Here is a 19,768-nt window from a genome sequence, read left to right on the forward strand (position 1 = left end):
GAAGGTCTTTGGTATAATTTGATTTTTACTTTTCACCTCATAATGATAATTAGCTTCTCTTTAAGCAGATACAATGAGAGAAAGATGAGAAGAGACAGCGCGACTAATTATTCGCGGATACATAACAGCTAGAGAGAAAGAGAAGGTGAGGGTGGTGAATGGCAACGTTTTCGAATGCGCATTTATGAGATAATATTCTGCGCAGGTGTATTGCACGGTAGATTATTAACGTGGAAATTTTGTCCGTACCACCGCTCATTGCAGCCTATGTCTACAGGTGTATGAGAGGGCTTTCGAGACAACACCTCGGTGCTAATTAGCGCCACCAATTAGCGAACAGCAGACGGGTTTCCTCTCCCTCTCGCTGCATCCTCATTTATCGATCCGACTACCAAACGCGACTAGCTACTCTTTTTAACCCAACGATCATTCTCATTTTATAGATTCTAGAGAGAGAGAAAGATAGAGAGGAGGGAGGCGAATTCAGTTTCTTCATTAGTATCAAAACAAGAAAAATCAGAAGAAAAATTTAGTATTGCATCGATTTAATATATATATATAATTTTTATAATATAGATATAATAATAAATACAATAATAGATATAATAATAAATATATAACATTAGCAATGAATTAAATTTAATAAAGCAACATTCCACATATGTGAAACTATAAGCAATATAACATTCATCTATATAATTAGTGTTCATTATTATCAAATGTACACTAATATTTAATTAAATAAAAATATGCACAATTATGTAGCAGCGCAAGAAATATTAATACACGAGCGAGCTTGCAGCTTGATCGATTAAAAATGGCACATTCAGTGAACGCAAAGTTTAATAACGGGGGAAGGGGATGAGGGTGATGTTACGCATAGATGCAGACGAGCCGGAATGATGAAAACCCGCGCGAGATTCTTGGGATGCATTTAAAATGTAATTTTCATAAAGCATGCCCGGCATAATTATGCCATTAGGACCTCTTTAGAGCCCGTTTAAAGTCATAATCACTCAACGAGACCGTTCTCCGGTTCGCTTCCTCTTGGCTCGTTCCACCATAGCGTCACTCCTAAAGCCCCCGTTTCTCTCTCTCGCCCCCTTCGTTCCCTACCTCCCCATCATCCTTCGTCGGTACCTATTCTTGGATGTGCAGACAGAGATAACTTTGGCAAGAATCTTTGCACGATAATAGAACAAACGTAAATCATTGAACAATAACGGAGTAGGCAGCGATCTTTCTCTTCTTTATCTTTGTGTGCGAGAAGCGAGCAAGAATACATGGTGTAAATCAAACACTGAGGTATCATGGGATGCCATCGAAAGAAAGACACTTTCCAGGACAGATATATATATATATATTTTTTCACTCTTTATTAGAATCGCTAAATAGACGTCAAATTGGAGAGAAGGATTCTGAAAGGTTGGAAAGTATAATCATGAGTGAAAAGAGATTAAAAAAAGAAGAGTTTTATTATTTTTCTTTTTATTTCATAAAAAATGTATGAAATTAAAAGTTTGACTTTTGCCCTTGCAGCAAATATTTTTGACGTGGATGATATATGATAGTCTTCATAGATCATTATTACAGGAGCTGGAGAATTATATTGCCGCAACCATTATCTTTATAATATATATTTTGTTTGTGCAATAAAAACATTAAATTATAAATTAATCGCAAGAAGAATATATTTTTAGAGAGAATAAAAATCATAAGATGTCATCGGATTTCGAATATCAAAGAAATTTGATAATATAAAATTAACAGAATTCGTCCAAAGCTTAATCAAGATAAGAGATATATTATAATTGATTTTTAATTGATTTCGCGAGCATATCTTCTATCGAGAATTTTAGTTCTGTTAACACAGAAATGATTTGATCATGAATCAATACTGAAGAACAGACTTCTCTTCTTCATTGTGGGATAATGTAAAAAGAAAATTTGCAGAGAAAAAAAAAAGGAAAAAAAGAATGACAGAGAGAGAGAGAGAGAGAGAGAGAGATGTCACAGATATGTGAGAAACATGTTTTAATTACGCATAATTTATGTCTCGCGCGTTATTTCTTCTTCGTATGTGTCTAAGCTTTATATATATATCAACATAAACACCTTTCTCTCTTTAATAAAGTACTATTAATTGTGTAATCGTGACTTAATATTTTTACACAATAGTGTTGCATATATTAAAGTATCATTATTAATAGAGTGTGTAAAAATTAGTTGAAAGAAAACTTTATGCATATGCGCATAAAACTCATGTATATTATTTTTTATGAAATTCTTCGATCTTGATAACATATCTATCGCGTAAATTCGCAAAGTTTATAATAGTATAATTAATCGTATTATATTTATTTCTATATATGTAATCACACAGCTCGGCGCAGATGCGTGTGCGAATATACGTGCTTACATGGTGATAAACCAAATGTCCTTCGCATAACTTCGTGATTATCGTGTAGATTGTGATGGATCACTGGTGATGCACGCGTGCGAGTTATGGTTCGTTATGATTTTTCGCGGCGTTTTATGTGCTGGCAGAAACATCGCGAAGATAATCAGTGAAAGAAAGAGTATGTGCGGGCAAATAATAATAAGAGATCAGCATCGGAGGATCGTATTCTGCCAGGAAGCTGCTAATGCCAACACGATCTACGATTGCCAGCGGCGTCATACGTATCCTAACGATCTTAAGATCTTTAAGATCTTATCGCGTGTCTTGTATCGCTATCACAGAGATGATATCATTCGCATAGATATACGTCTCTCTAAAGGAGGAAATAGTTTGTTCTTTTATAAATAGATAATTCCTAAAAAATTGTTTGACGTAGTAGTTAAATAAGACCTCTGTACATTTATTATATATAATCGAATGTATATTTATTAACAAATTTAAAAATTTCAAATATTATAAATTTCAGAATAACATTTTTTTTACTATATCAGTATTAAATTCTCCCTCCTTCCACACAAAATTATTCTTTACAAAAAATAATATTATATTTCGTCCTCTTTTGACGAATTATTCTTTTTTACTTTGATACATTTTGACTTATGACTCTAATATCTAAAAGTCAATGTATAATATTATTGATTGTTTCCATAACTTTTGTCATTTTTAGGTTTATTCAGATATTTTGGTATGGTTTGTTTTATTTTATTTAAAAGAGCAAGGCTTTTTTTTTATTTAGATCACTCTGCTTTGTTATCACATATACTCTGTTTTTCTCTTATTCTACTTTCTTTTGTCGTAGCGCAGTGAATTTTGATGAACCGTGGTGTACATACTTCGGTATAATCCAGCTTATCTTGCCTGACAAAGATACACATGCAGTTTATTTCAGCTTATTTTGTATCTTATACTAGCTCATTCTTCACAGAATACTCTCTGATATTCTTGTATAAATAAAGAGCGCAACGAGAATGTGAACAATTCAGAACTTTAATGGATCGTTGCCACTGTTAGCATCTATACGACTTCCTGTTCAAATAAATTTAAAATTATTAGCGAATTTCTTCCTCAACGTGTCTGTCCTGCAATGAAGATTGCGAATCTTTAACAAGATATACGATAATCAAAGATTATACAGGGTGTCTATACTTTAAACTTTATCTGATATCTCACATTGTGTAGCCGTACTCACGATAACCCCGAGAGTGCCCCCGAATACGAAGCATATCTATCCTGCTGATTTTTACAAGAAACGCGATCCATAATTCTGAGTAATAAAGATCTCGAGCTCTTATCTGATAGTTCCCGTTGCCGCGAAGAGAGATAACCGCCTCTCTTCCGTTCGAATCTCTCCTTTTCTATCACTCTTCCCACTTTTTGCAAGGGGAACCGGGTTCCTGTTCTAGCACCGTTTATATAACAATGTTGCGTGCCACTCTGATATCAAATACGCGCGGTTTGAACACTGAAAGCTCGGCAATCGCCAATGAGATCTCTGACAATCGCTGAATTTGCGCACAGCAATTCATTGCATCTTATCTAATATTCCGCATGGCCGCTGTACTTGGAGTATCGCTATATTTTCTATATGTGCTCGCATTCATAGATAAACTCTCTCTTACCATCGTCTCTTATGCGCAATACGCAAAGGTATTTTATCATCGGATATATATATAACGCGACATCTGGATAAAATAATATTGTAAAATTTTTAAAACACGTATAAACGCTTTTTTTACACATGTTTACACATGCTTGTTTACACTTGCTACATTCCACAATATAGAATGTGAGAATTTTCTAATTTAAATTATAAATTCTGAGATTACATTTACACTTTACGGAATAGTACATTTTTTTCACAGAAAAATAATTAGCAAAAAATGATAATCCCTACGGCATTTAGATAAAAATTTTTTTTTATTAAATCATTATTACTCAATTAATCTTTTTATGTATAAATAGCTTTAATTATATTTTTATTTTTTATGAATTAGAATATATTGATATAAGTGTATTTAAAAGCACTATTGTTTTTAGTTACATATATATATTATTGTTAATTACATTAATATATACTAGTACATTTCAAATTTGCTTAAAGAATTTTAATTTTTATATATAAAATATATTTCTATATATATATAATAAATATACACTTATTACTGCATTAATAATTATATATGAAATATATGTGAATACTCTTGTTATTTCTTGTTAGTATGTGTGTCTAATATTTTTCACACGTCCTTCGTTTCCGAACTCTGTCAAATGACGTATCAATGGAGCAAGCGTTTCGCGCAAAACACTTTGTGTAAGTTTCTGCAGGCAGTTGTTTATTACAGTCTTATAGATACATAAATGTAGATAAGTACTTAGATATTGCTAAACGAATAATTGCGAAATATAACGACTTAACGGCGTCGTTAAATAAATCTATTCATATACGTACACACATATTTGCACAACAATTTGGATCAACGTAATATGTACTGTGGTCCAGCTAGCGTTAATTAGAAACGTACCGTCGCGCTACCATTAAATTCCATTTTCGCAGTAATCTCTTTCGGTCTCGTAACCGACGTAATGCCCCGCGCACCGGCTAATTTACCAGGCAGGATATCCTGTCGATCGGCATCCGGCGGTCATTGGATCGGCCGATCGGCCAATCTTCGGCAGAAATCAAATGACGAGGCGAAAGCAGCCTGCCAACCAGCTAGCTAGTCAGCCAACCAGGTAGCCTCGATGCCATAAAACACGTCGTGCTAATTAACGATTAGCCATGACCAGGATTCCTGGTAGCTGATATAGCTAGTAACGACGCGATTCGTATACGCCTCCTACACGTCGGCTTACGAATTAAACCAGGAATCAGTGCGTGGTGATTAGACAGACCGTCGATGAGACCAATGCCAGCGATCGCACAGACCGTAACCATGGAAGAGAGGGCTGCCTATATAATATTCTTTCCTCTTTTTTCCCCGTTGAATGACGCACAGTGTACACTCCATAAAACCATCATATGATTAAAACGATTTATTGGTTCAGGAGTAATTTTTAATTCGATTAGTAATCAGCGAGACTTGTGTTAGTTTGAGGTGTGCTCGAGACGACAAAATATTTTCGTTCGTTTACAACGTGGTTTTTAAGGTAAATAAAATCCGCGTCTGTTTGCTTTTTGCGAAGCAATTCTTGTAATGCGTTACCGATTAACGCCACGATTCGCTACAGTCGTCCGACCGTTAATAAACAGCATGACAATACCGATCGTCATCGCACCTCCCAAGAGAGGATTAGACGCGCTTGGGTGAGCGATCCTCTGAAGATGCATTTGCATCTTTATTAGGACGTGAAGTACATCGTATTAATTATCTTAAGAGTCCTCTTCTCCGTTCCTTTTTCCTCTTCGCACGTTACAGAATTTGTTCGTTACGCCCGCAACAGACGCAAGACGCATTGCAGCTCGAGATCTGCCAATAATTATGACTCACCGTACTATTCCATCGTGATTCATAAGCGGCATTCAATTAGCGTTGCTCGAAGATTACAGGTCTCGGCGAGTCGTGTGTAAATCCCTCTGGGCTGTTTCTTAACCGGCGGCCGGTGCTGCGTGATTTATCCGACTAGGCGAAATTTTGCGGTCGCCCGTTACTCGCAAAAACGTCCATTAGCCGGTAAATATCACGCACGGTGCGGACTGATAGATGTCTTTTGGATAATGAAGACGAAAGATGCGATTTTTTCTTAGCACCATCGCGTGGTATCGCGTGTACCGCTTGTACTATATAATTAAGCTGTTTGTATTCACGTAGACGGTAGGTGGGCGTTTAATAATCGACCGCTATCACCACATACTACATATAGGGAATACGATGCAGAGTAATTTCGTATCATTGAAAAGTGAACGTTGCTATTGTTTAACATTCCCGACAAGCTGACTCCGGCATAGAATTTTGCCGCCTATAAGTCGGCAAACAGATACCCCCCCCCCCCCCCGACGTTCAGTGGCGATATTACGACGATGTTTAAAAAAACTTAACGTATCATTATAATATATATTATGCGAATAAGTATGGAAATTATATAGATTTAATGAATAATCTATCTATCCAATGCATCTATTTATGCAGCTATTTTAGATTGTGATGTGAAAAACAAGAAAGCGAAACAAAATACTTTGTGCAATTTACTTCTGCGTAAATCACTTTTCATCGATAAAACAATTAGACTTGCAATTATTTAAGTATTTATCATTTATGGCACATGTCGGATAAAAAATATTAATAATCACACTGATAGATATAAATTGCATTAATATTATCGCGATAAGAATATTATCGATACGCGAAACTCGCATTTTGCGACTGACAACTGATTTTACATTAATAAATAACTTAAAATATGTGATATATTGATCTAAAAAAAAGAAAAAGGTTATTTAATTTAGATATCTTTGTTATGTCCACATGTTATGCCAAAAATATCCGCTACACTCGCGCGAAACTGGTACCAATTGTAAAAGCGGACGCGGCTAGTAGTCTTGTTTTGACAGATCATAATTTATCGTGCGCTCGTAAAACTGATTCTACGAGCTCCTTTACCTCTTCTTCCGAGAGAGTGACTTTAACTCACTGGGCGACGAATATATAAAACGTGTACTCTTAATTGCAATGGATTATTTTAACTAATCTGTTCTTCATATAAATTTTCAAATCATGAAAATGATAAATATAGATATTATTCTATGACATACACACAAAAAGTTAAGTGAAATTAGAAACAAAGTTTGAAAATACGTTTATTTTATTCTTTAAATTAAATTGTCACATAATAAGTCACAGAGCGACCACAAATGAGATTTCTTAAAACATTGTTATGTCTCATTACTAATTTAGTTAAAATCTTGTAATTAAAAAACTAATTAGTATAATAGCAACTACCACTTATTAAGTGTGTAAAAATAAATTTTAATGCATATCATTTTTAACAATTGCATATATGTATATTCTCTCTTTCTCTCTCTCTCTCTCTCTCTCTCTCTCTCTCTCTTTCTCTCCCCTCTCTTTCTCTCTCTGTCGCATACATTGTTTATAAAACATTTAATTCAAAATTTCTTAGAAATATTTCCTTTTCCTTACATAGAAAATATATGATATTTGCAAAAATAAATTCAATAAAATAACGGATTTTCGCAAACTCAACCTCGCATTGCTTGCCAATATTACGCATCCGATACGACGCATCTGCTGTCCAGCTATTTGACTTTGACGATACCAAAACGCAGCTTACAACCTAGGGTCTTGAACTTTTACGACTTGTCCGTCACCATCGGCCGACGTTTTTAATGATATATCTGCATTACGGTGGCCTAAGCGGACAGACGTAGCCGTTCCGGCGCACTAAATTTTTACGTTTCAATTATATGGTCCGGCGCAGACCCCTGAAATCCTTAAGCTGCTTGTCGGAACTCATCGTAGTATCTACTTCTTGTGCACGCGTGTGCGTGTAGCACGAACGAACGAACGAAAAGGTTCGGAGAGTGCGAAACCATTTTTTTCCGCCACACTCTTCCTTCTCCCCGCTCCAAGTTCTTCTTCTTCTTCTTCTTCTTCTTCCTTCTCTCTCTCTCTCTCTTTCTCTCTCTCTCTCTCTCTCTCTCTCTTTCTCTCTCTGTAGTGCTACTACCATTTTTTAAGAACGCCTCTGCGAGAAGCAGACCCGACTGTGGTCTCGCTGGCGATGTAAATTTTTACGTTGTAATTATACGGCACGTACGTCTCTGGAATTCGTAAGGGCGCTGTCTGGACTTGAGATGGATGGTCTCGGTTTTTGCGCCACGGTGAACGACCAGCACCGATGTGGCGTCTGGAGTGCAAACTAACTCCACTGGACGATGCCTCGTGCATGTCCGCGAAAAATTTTAGTCGACGTAACGAGTGCTTACATTTAGGTCGACGGGCGTACATAATAAACCCAATGCCGAGGCATCATTAGACATAAAATCTACGTGTTTGTGTGTGCTGCAGTCGAAGAGAAACGAGATATAATTTTGCCATTTCGTCATTCAAAAAAAAAACATTTTCATCATAAAAATATCGACGGTAATTTGTTGTGTAAGTAATGTTTCATATATATATATATATATATTTATTTATTTATTTATTTTTATAAGATAGAAAAGATTATCTCTTTTAATAAAGATCAATTGTTTTATCAACGATATAGTCTTTGGAAATTGGCATCGCATATTTTATACGATTGAAGTACAGCGGTACAGCGTTACATTTTATCGTATCAGATAGTTAAATAGATAAGTAGAAAGAGGAAGTAGAAAGAGAAATGTGTGAAAATCCGACATATATCGAAGGCAAGCGATTAAATTTTTTTAAACGTTGGTGGTCCTAGTCTGTAAAGTAACACTTTCACGTCGCAGCGCTAGTTCTTTTGGATTTTCGAGAGATAGTTTCTCCGACGACGATGGATATTTACGGGCGTTTAGAAATCCTGGGTGTGGTTCACCGCACATATAAACAGCGCGACCAGGCCGAGGCGAGCGACCCACAGTGTAAAATACGTGGGATATTACTTACTAGCGAAGTATCGAAGCTGACTGTAAGAACCAAATGTCGTCGTAAACGTACATCTCGCGACGGGGATTAAATATCATTCAAATAAATTTGCACACCAATATATATATATATTGTATATATATATATATATATATATGGGTAAAATTTTATTTCTATGCACTATAGATTAAATTTAAATAGAATTATTTAATGATGATATATAATGAGAGATATTATGTATCTCTGAAAATTTATTTTATATATTATTTTTTTTATATACATTTATTTTATAATATTTTACATATTATTTTATTTTTATTTGACATTTTGTATAAGATTTTATTTTGTACATATTATAAGGTCCCGTAATTATTTTTTTATGATACACATACCCTCATAAATGACATTCAAAGGTGACAAATTGCAGAATATTTCACTAAAAAATATACGCTGTCATCAGACATTAACATAATGCTAAAGTGGTTATTGTATAGACATTCATGAATGTCATTTTATTATGGAAAAGCTATTGGCTAAAAAGGGTCGATCTTCTAGATCGTATAATTAGTAATTTATACCTAACTTATATCTAATTCATGAATGTTGTGTTAGAATTATTTACGACAAACTATTCACGCATAACATAAAGCCACATTTTACCACACAACAATGTTTACATTAGAATATAATAGCGCGATATATAATCAAGATTATTATCATTTACAAACAGTATATAATGATAATTTTTTAAATATTACTGTATCTGTGTCTATCGATATTTAATTGTACATTATTGATCCGTATAAATTTTTTTTCCGTTAGAAACGTATACATAGAATACATTTTTCATCGCAAAACTGAAACTTTATTACAACAAGAAATGTATTATTTGGATTCATTCAACGGTAGAGAGGCCTATATATAACGATCATTAGATCACTTTATGTCAGTCCGGATTCTCGATCAAATAACAACGATCGTTATTGCCCTTCATGAAATTCAATAACCTTTGATAGTAATCTTTCTATAAATGATTACATACAGGTTTCTTCTAACAAGAAGATTTTTAGCATTTCATAAACGAGAGAAGGAAGTTGGTCAAGAGGACAAGTTAGTAGAGCGAAAGAACTGATTAATTGAGCCATATACACACTTATTATATGCAGTATATCTTAAACATATACGTATACATTAGATTCTGAATGCGCGTTTCTTTTTTCTTAAATTATTATATACGAATTATGTATTATCATTGATCCGTATCCGCGATATTGGAAATATATAACCTTGAATATAAAGCACGAGAGAGAGATGCTGCACGTCCACGCTCTCTTCGTGCGTACTCAATTTACATTTCGTCAACGCAGGCTATCGTTAGGCAGATGCGAGCACAAATTGGACGCTCCGTGTCCCCTTCATGCGGATCACCTGCTACCTACATGCAATTACGGCCGATTTCATCGGACCTTGAAAAGTGTCGCGAGATCATGGCAATCCGTATGCCGTTCACGTGTAGCGTGTAGATCACGATCGGCGATGCAGCAGATCCTATATCCAGATGTCGGCGATTTATCCAAAACTCTTGTGCCTGCGGTGAAAATTCATACTCAAGATACCGATCTGGCTGATCGATAAAGACGCATGCGGAACATTTGTTTAGAACATATCAAGAATTTAGACTTTTTTTACGGTTACATATATATATATATATATATATATTTGCCCGCGTATTCAGATTTTTTTCATTATTTTCTGATAATAATAAACAATAAATATGTATATTGTTATTTATAATAATACTTGATATAAGAGAAATGCAGATTTTACTTTAAGAAGATATAGCATAGTTATAAGTAATATATACCTAACAAACAATTTAATCTAGAGTTTCAAATCTATAATGTTAATAATACATATGTACATAAACAAATTGATAAAGAAATTTGATAAATAGTAAATAAAACGTATTAATTCGTACAAATCACACAACTTAAGTGAATTGACGACAAGTATATTGATATGGAAAATTAGATTTCACGTAGTAAATATGCTTGCTTACGTCGTAAAACATATTTTTAACTCTACCGGAAATCTCGCAAGAGAGAGAATCGGTGACCGCGCATATGCATTGCGTGTGTCGCAGGATGCAACAGTAATAAAGATTGTTAAACGGAAGCGTCGCGTTCTATCGGTCGAATGGCGATATAAATTTTTCTTTATGACCGATTAGCATTTTAGAACGAAAGTGTTAGTTTACTGTAATTCACTAAAAATTCCGGCATCAGTACTGATTAACATAAGAGAGGTTCGGTAGTCGATTTAATATCAACGATTTCTGAGATAACCCTAAAAGCGGAATTTAAAAAGTGCCGATAATGGCCCATTGGACGGTAAGTAAAACCGCGTAAAATAATAATTTACGATATATCCACACTGACGATATATCGCTTGATATATTGAAAAAAACGATGGAACCATCTTGACTACATTTACATTTACTCATAAATATGCCAAAAAAATTAAAGTAATAAAATTACCTATATATATATGAGAAAATAATATTATATATTTCTTCATAAAAATATTATTCATATACTATTTCTTGTTTCCTTTTATATATTTGACTTACTCCTTTTATATATTTACTTGATGTGCGGAATTTTATGATTATCCTGGTATAGTGTAATTGATTACAATTGCGTAACAGAGATTTTGTATTTCTTAATAATATGCGTCTATTTCTTAGCTGTGTTACATTATTACAAGTTGAAAGCCATCACACATTTCATCTCATAATATTATAATTAATATTTTACAAGTGCTACTTTGGTAGTTCATTCCTAATTCATTCGCAAACACTTAAGAATGCGTCAAGTGCGTCGCTTCTACATGGCCATTAACTTGAAAGACACTTCATATTGATATTTTCGCTCGCTAGTTGCTTCTGACAATATAAACATCTAAAAAAAGTGAAAGCAAAAACTAAAATTAAAAGCAATAAGAGGCACTCAGAACTATTACATATAAAACAAAATAATTTAAAAAAAATTATAACTATAATTTTAGATAAAAGAATTACTAAATTGCAGGTATCAAGTTTTATTATAGATAAAAAGATTACTATATTACAGGGATCACAACACAACTCCTATCTATATAATTGATAATTTGATCGCGGTAAAAAAACATCGCGCGTTCGTGGTTCTTGACACTTAAATGAGCGTTTCGATCCTGTATATCCGGAGTTAATATTGGCTCGTATGTAATTAGTGTTAAAATTAAGATCCCGGAGAATTGTCGCAACATGTAGTACCTTTGCAACTGCAAGATGTAACATCCTCGAAGATACAGAGACGATGAGTGGATTCTGAAGTGGCTTCCTGGGATTAGTCTCCTTCGTCTCCTAGGTGCTGGATACGAACATCTCGTCTATGAGCATCTAAGTATATACCAGGCAACAATGGCGGATTTCAAGTGGCTCTTGTAAAGCGGCTCTAATAATTTATATGCTTAAAAGGCCCTGACTGCCTACGTGAAACGTTGATGCCATGAGACAAGGAGGGGTTATACGAAGAGCGAGTCGTGCTCAAGGGTGGCTCGGCTCCGAGATCCGTAGACGAGGACCCTTCAGCAAGGAAAATTGCTACCGCCGCCGCTGCTGTTGCTGGCGCCTAGACTCCTGTCTCCTGTCTCCTGTCATTGAATGAACCAAGCAATAATCTGCTTACGGTATTTGATATATGTCGTTTTCTTTCAATTTCGTCGTTGTCTTTCTATTTATCGTTGGAGATGTATATGATTTTAGGAACTTGATAAAATTGCACCTCGATATATCGTTTTCTCTTCGTACACGTTACGATATACACTAATGTTAAAAAGGCCCTTCAATATTTATTTTATATTTTATTTAAAAATCATACCGTTTACTTGAAAAAAAAAATAATAATAGAAGATATATACTAAAATTGTTACTACCGAATCAATAAAAGATAATCAATAATAAGAAAATAGCAAATTTTATATGAATTCAATACAAATCTGTAGAAATTATAAATTTAAAGAATGTGAATGCGAAAAGAATTTGGAAAGATATATTCGAGTCGTTAAGACACTAATCTTCAAGACTCTCAATTCATGAATTCTTTCTGTGCGAATAACTTTAACAATGTAACACTCTGACGCCAACTAAAGCATTAGAGATTTGACACATTAGAGAAGTGCAAAAACGTTCCTTCACCCGCGCCTTCAATTTACGCCTTACGACTCATATTATGTGCACCGCAGTCAAATCTTCTCTCATGAGACAAAAACCAGCTGACGTTCACGAAGCTCCTCTCGTTACGTTGAACAATCTTCCCGTACGTTCATAACGATGTTTTGCACGCGGTCCAAATTACATCAGGATTTCTCTCGGGATTCGAAAAGAAGCAAAATCAACGGATAGTGCAAAGTAATTTCTGCAAAAACTATCGTGTGATGATAACGTGTCTAAGAACAAAGAAAAATCGAAATGCTTTTTGCCATAAAATTTTCTGCATATATATTACTAGCTTAATAATAAGTTTACAATCTATTTATTCCATCAGATATTAACGCACGTACAAGAACATTCGGTTTTCTCAATCATATGTATGTATGTTTATTGAAAATTGAATTTTTATTAATTTATCATAATTATAGGATGAATATACGTATTCATAAATTAACTCGTGTCTTCAGTACATTATAGCGAATGAGGCATCTGAATTGAACGGCACTTGCAAGTTGAGAATCACTGTGCCACGAGCAATGACCCATTGGCGAACACGACGAAAACATCGGGTTTCCAGCGAGTGGATTAATAATCGGACGGCGCTGGTTCGTTCAAAATATTGCCTAGGCACCCTTCCTTTGCCCTTCGACCCCCTGCGTCTCATTTTTTTATTATACCATGAACCATTTGTCTTAATACAGATTCATCTCGTTGCACGCATCACCGGTAAAATATAACTCAGCCTGTTTTGCTAAAACTTGCAGATCCACATAATGTGATTTTTTTAAACAAGATATATCTATGAAAAATATTTTTTTAATTTTACATTTTTACTACAGTATTAAACACAATATTATTATCAATTGGACGTCTCACATATACGAAAATAAATATGCAAAACAAATATACAAAATAAATATGCTCTTGTTAAAAAAAATGTTTGAAACCTTTAATAACGATATCTTTTTTTCTTGAAGGAATAATATAGTAAAATATTTTCTTTAAAATGTTAAATTATAATATTTTTTTTTCAGAAAAAAAAGTTCATTTTGTTTGCAATCGTTTACTAAATTTTTTATTTTGTTTTTCGCAAGCAAATCATTGTAAAGTACAACAATCGACAAACCCATAGAAAAAAAAAAAGCGTGCTTACGCTGGGTGATAGGGGCTATTGACCAATAATATCAAGAACCGACGAAAAAGTGGTCAAACAAACAAAAACCGCGAATGAAATTCCACACTCGAACAGGAGCCAGAAATTTCGCAATTTACCGACGAAACAAAATCGCTCTCTGGGTTTCATATAGCTCCGTAATCGTTTTTGACCTCTTTTCATATTCGTTATGTCTCCATCGATTTCACGAATTCCGGCGATTTCGGCGTCCAACGCGCCATTCACGCCGCTGAGTGCCGGCTGTATGTGGCGGGAATTTAATTCGAACCGTTGTCCGAGGAGGGTTATATAAGCAAACAGAGAATGGTTGTTATTGTTTGCAGGCGGGATGAAAAGGATGGACGGAATGGCCGGGACAGCTGTGAACGTGCGTATGCGTATGCGTATACGCGTCGTGCCCGTGACTGACTCCAGAGCCCGTATTTCTGGAGCAAAAAACGAGACCCGGCTCCCCCGCGCTTGGTCTCCGAACGCGAGTTTCTTAACCCTGACGGTGCGATGCAGCTCTGCTAAGACTCGCAACACGAGAGACCAGTCGGTACAATGACAGCTTTCAGAGAACAGACTCGTGGCGATTCTTGACGGAAGAGACGTAGAGGAAAGATCGTGCTGATCTCGCCCTCGTCAAATCGACGACGTTTCATAGCACGTCGTTTCATTTCGTTTATGGTAATGCGAATCAATAATGACAAACCGTCCATCTTACAATTAGTAGATCGTTTTATGTGTGATATAGCTCTTCCTATTGATAAGACAAAAAAATTGATGACATGGAATTAACAACTTCATCCACGAGTGAACGGACGCTGCGCATTTCTGGTCGTCATATCTAGCTATCGGACATGATATCACGAGACAGGGCATAAATTGCGAATCTAATATTACTGTACTGTGTATGCTAAAATTCTACAGTTATGGATTTTCACCCTCTGGCGAAGAAGTGAAATCGCGGGATAATGTTTCATTCCATCCGACACGGATACTATTAATTAGCGATAGAGAGATAAGGTATCTATCAATTTGAATGCTAATTCACTTTTTGTCTAATACATACATTATTTTTTGCAAATATATGACATATCACTTTTTATTATGATCTTATTTTCAATATCAAGGACATTGACAAGTTGTAATTATATGTTACATATTCATCATGTATAGAGTAGGGGATCGTTATTATAATAATACGTACTTTGAATGAACCTTTCATCTTTTTGTGATAAAAATACTTTTACATTGCAATTTTTTTATTAGAAAAAATTAAATGCAATTTGCAGAAATAGTGTTAATGTGTTAAAATATCAATAGGTGTTTGGATTGTGGTCTATATTAAAATTAAATATTGTTTTAAAATAGTTTTGTGTATAATATGTTGCTACTTTATTTTTAATTTTATATTTGTGTAAAGTTTAAAAACCTGCTAATAATCAAGTAAAATAGAAAATAACACAAATGTACAATTTATTAAAAAATCGATGTCTGAAAACAATCCAGTTATGTACGCACAGCGGGAAATATTCGAAACTTGAACACGCATGTCATTATTTGAGAGATTAATCATTTGCAAGACCGCATCATACATTATGCTCATTTACACAACAATAAGCCAGACTAATAAAAAAATAGAAAAAAAGAAAAAGGAAGCATATGAATAAATAATATATTAACAGCATGGATGTTCATAAATTAAAAGTTTTAATAAAATTAAAAAGCAGTCACATGGAATTTTCTATCGTAATAATTTTGCTAAGTATGATTATTATTTCAATAGTTTAAAAAATTAAAAATATGATAAATATTAGGATTGATAAGGTTTAATTTATATATGTATATATGTGTGTGTGCGTGTGTATAAAATAATGCTTTGCATATTTTAATGTAAAACAAAATATAAATATATAAAATATTTTTAAACATTTTCCGCGAAAAAGCAGATTATTTCTTTTAATTAATTCTTTTTCATAATAAATATTTTATAGAATTTCTTTATTCATATGACCATACATATGATATGCGAAAGTATGATGCATTGTATACTGTCATCTATATGAGAATTAAATATCAATGACTTTGCGTATTATTTTTTACCATGAGAATGAAGATTATTCCATTATTATTCACCAACGTACCATTTCACTACCGCGTTTCGCATTACGCTCGATTGATTTAATATCAGAACTGTGCGATATACGAACCCACGTTGCAAGGATGCGCACAAAAACACATCACAAAAAGTAGTACATAAAGAAAGGCCTCCGCAAAATCTGCATATCACGGGCACGACTGTTTTGGATTAAAAAGTACCACATTTTTTGTTGTTTTTTTTTTTTTCGTCATCACGTCGCTATTATTATTTTCAATCGCTCCGACTATATCAAGGGTGCATGCGTGTACGATGAGACATTGCAGAATATCCCCTTTCCTTACTCATCACATAAAAAGGGTGTGAGCTCAGTCGTCGAGAAAGAGAGAGAGAGAGAGAGAGAGAGAGAGAGAGAGAAAGGACCGAGAAAAAAATATATGTATATCAAAATCTCTCTTATTCTCTGTGCTCGCCTGAATGCAAAGCGATGGATGTGCTACGTGCACTCGCACATTTTTTACCCTCTCCTTCGGAGGCCTCCCCCGAAACTTTTTCCTCGATTCTATCTCGCGGCTACCGCGTGACAGGATTGTTGAAATGGCCCGAGTATTGTTCCGCGCGTCTCGTGTCACAAGGACGAGGGTGCCGGCTGCGGCGCAACTACTGTCCGATTTCGACATGTGGCAAATGAAAGGAGCCGAGCAACGGAGAATGAAAAACGAATTGATTTTCGTGTGCGAGAGCCGTATTGTTTTCATGCGGAACCCTTCGTCGCGTACACTCGCGCGTGTCGAACGCATATTAATCTGAATCGCTCTCTATGAGAGATTCCAGCTATTTTTTTTTTATTATCGAGCAAAAAGTGAATAGGATAGAATTTATGATGATGTGACATATATGTGTAAATATATATTAATTATTATTCAGAATCATTATCTACATACTCAAAATTTGCAGTTTACTTTAAGTAAATTTTTATTTTCACTAAAAATTTATAAGTTATAAAATATATACAAAGCATTTCAAAAATTGCATTTTTTATAACTACAAGCTTTAGACAAAAAAATTTGGAATTTTTTCTTTGAATAAAAATTTCATACGTAAGTAACATATTATATAAGCTTCAAAAAAAATTTGTAAAAATACTTTAATTTAATCACTTTAATATAAGCACTTTTAATTAATTCAATTTAATTGTATCAAACGTCATACATTAAAAATATTATTTCCTGATAATAAGCGTCAGTGTTTTAATTTGCTTCTGATATATATATATATATATATATATATATATATATATGTATAGATGTGCGATGTGAAATAATGACATTTTTCTGGGACAAGTTTTTGCTATTGCTTCATCCTCTTATATATGTTCTGTCATATATTTACATTCATTGATCCTTTATGCAAGCATATAGCTCGGAGGTATCTCACGATGACTAGGTGTCTCATATCCCGGCCGAGTGTAATCGAATGAAATTCATGTTATGATCCGCGAGTAGAGCACGGAAAGTCCTTGCGATTACACCGTTGAGATATCTCGTGCGCAAAGTCTTGCCTTCTTACTTGCGTAGCGAGATAAACGCGAAGGTGATTTTATTCCGACTGCGCGGAACGTCGATAAAAGGCCTTCCTCTCTCGCCTGCAGGTGCAGAAGGATAATAAGCACCGCCACTCTCGCTCTCTCACGCCTTGAAGAAAGATTTTTTTCGTGCTTTATGCCGTTCCTGACCGACGATTCCAGCTTTCTCTCCGATTTGCACGACAACCGAAATGCGAGTATTGCGCCAAATGCATGATGTTATTTGTCCAATTTCTTCGCGATGCGTGCATCTCCCTCTCGCTCTTCCCCCTTTCCCTCCCTTGCTCTCCCTCTTTCTCTCTCTTTTTCATGCACGATTCTCAGCACGTGTTAGCTTTCAACGTATGAAAATCGACGTAAGAGAAGCCGTATCACGCGATATCCAGGTCGTATGATTCCTGCCGCGTTGCAGAACAATTCTCTCACCCGAACGTGACATTCACATCCTGATCGTTTAAGGGCGAAGTGAACGGTGAGAAGAATCTGTTCGACAATCTCTGAACAATCTGCGTAGCTACACACTTGTTATAAAATACTTTTGAGACTTTGTTGAATATTGTACAGAAATGTATTATAAAAACAAAACATATTTTAAATTCACTGATTTCTAATATATTTTTTTCTTAGAAAGAGTGGTGATAAAAATAATTAATCAATCAAATCAAATATATTATTTATTGCTTCTGTCTCAAACAAAAAAAGGTAAAAAAAAAATATATATATATATATATATATATATATATATATATATATAGAGAGAGAGAGAGAGAGAGAAAGCAAATAAAATAAAACAAACATGAAATGCAAATTAGAGATATCATCAAGATAGTTTGACGAGCAGGACACGTGATATCTCGGCATAAGACCTTGAGCCTGAAAGAATCAGAGCAAAGTCCCGACGTATCGCGTATTTTCTTCCTAATTATACACGTGGTCACTTTGCGCAAAGACACGCTCGTCTCTCGGGACGTCCGGATTTTTGCAACGGTTTATCTCCGGACGAGCGCTGCCGCGTATATTTATATACCACGGCCGTGTATATTTATATGCAGGGCCGTAACGTGCGCGTCGGTATTCCCGGAAAAGCCGTTTCATAGAAGCCTAATGACCGTTCTCCGTCCCCTTCGCGCGGAAAGAGTCTCGCGAAAAGTAATTCTGCGTTTCCTTGCAGAGAGAGACGACACTGAAATCGTGACACTTTGTATAACCGCTAAATAGCCAAGCAAGATGCTCACCGTAAATCTAAACGATCGTTAATTCGGATACGTTATTGCCGTGGCAGGGGTCGCGTCTTTACGGTATCAGACGCAATAATTTCGCGCCGTCAATATTTTAGTGCGGTAAATACGTCACTACGACGTTTATCGCTCTGCCAAATACTCTGGAACGCGTGTGCATCGTAATGGCGTGGAAACCTTCAATGGTCGTTGAAGAGACACGCTGGGAGAGGTTTCAGATGCGCGTGGAGATGAAAACACCTTGAGTATAAATATATGTAACCTATCTACCTTTTTAAAGAAATCTCAAGAAATCTTAATTTGTTTCTCTAAATATATTTTAATATTTTTACAATATTGTGGAATAAAACGGATGTTGTTTTCATGTTTCTTATCGACAATTTGATTTTGTCGTAATGAAGATTTTTCG

This window comes from Anoplolepis gracilipes, chromosome 3, assembly GCF_047496725.1.
Source record: "Anoplolepis gracilipes chromosome 3, ASM4749672v1, whole genome shotgun sequence".
NCBI classification, from domain to species: domain Eukaryota; kingdom Metazoa; phylum Arthropoda; class Insecta; order Hymenoptera; family Formicidae; genus Anoplolepis; species Anoplolepis gracilipes.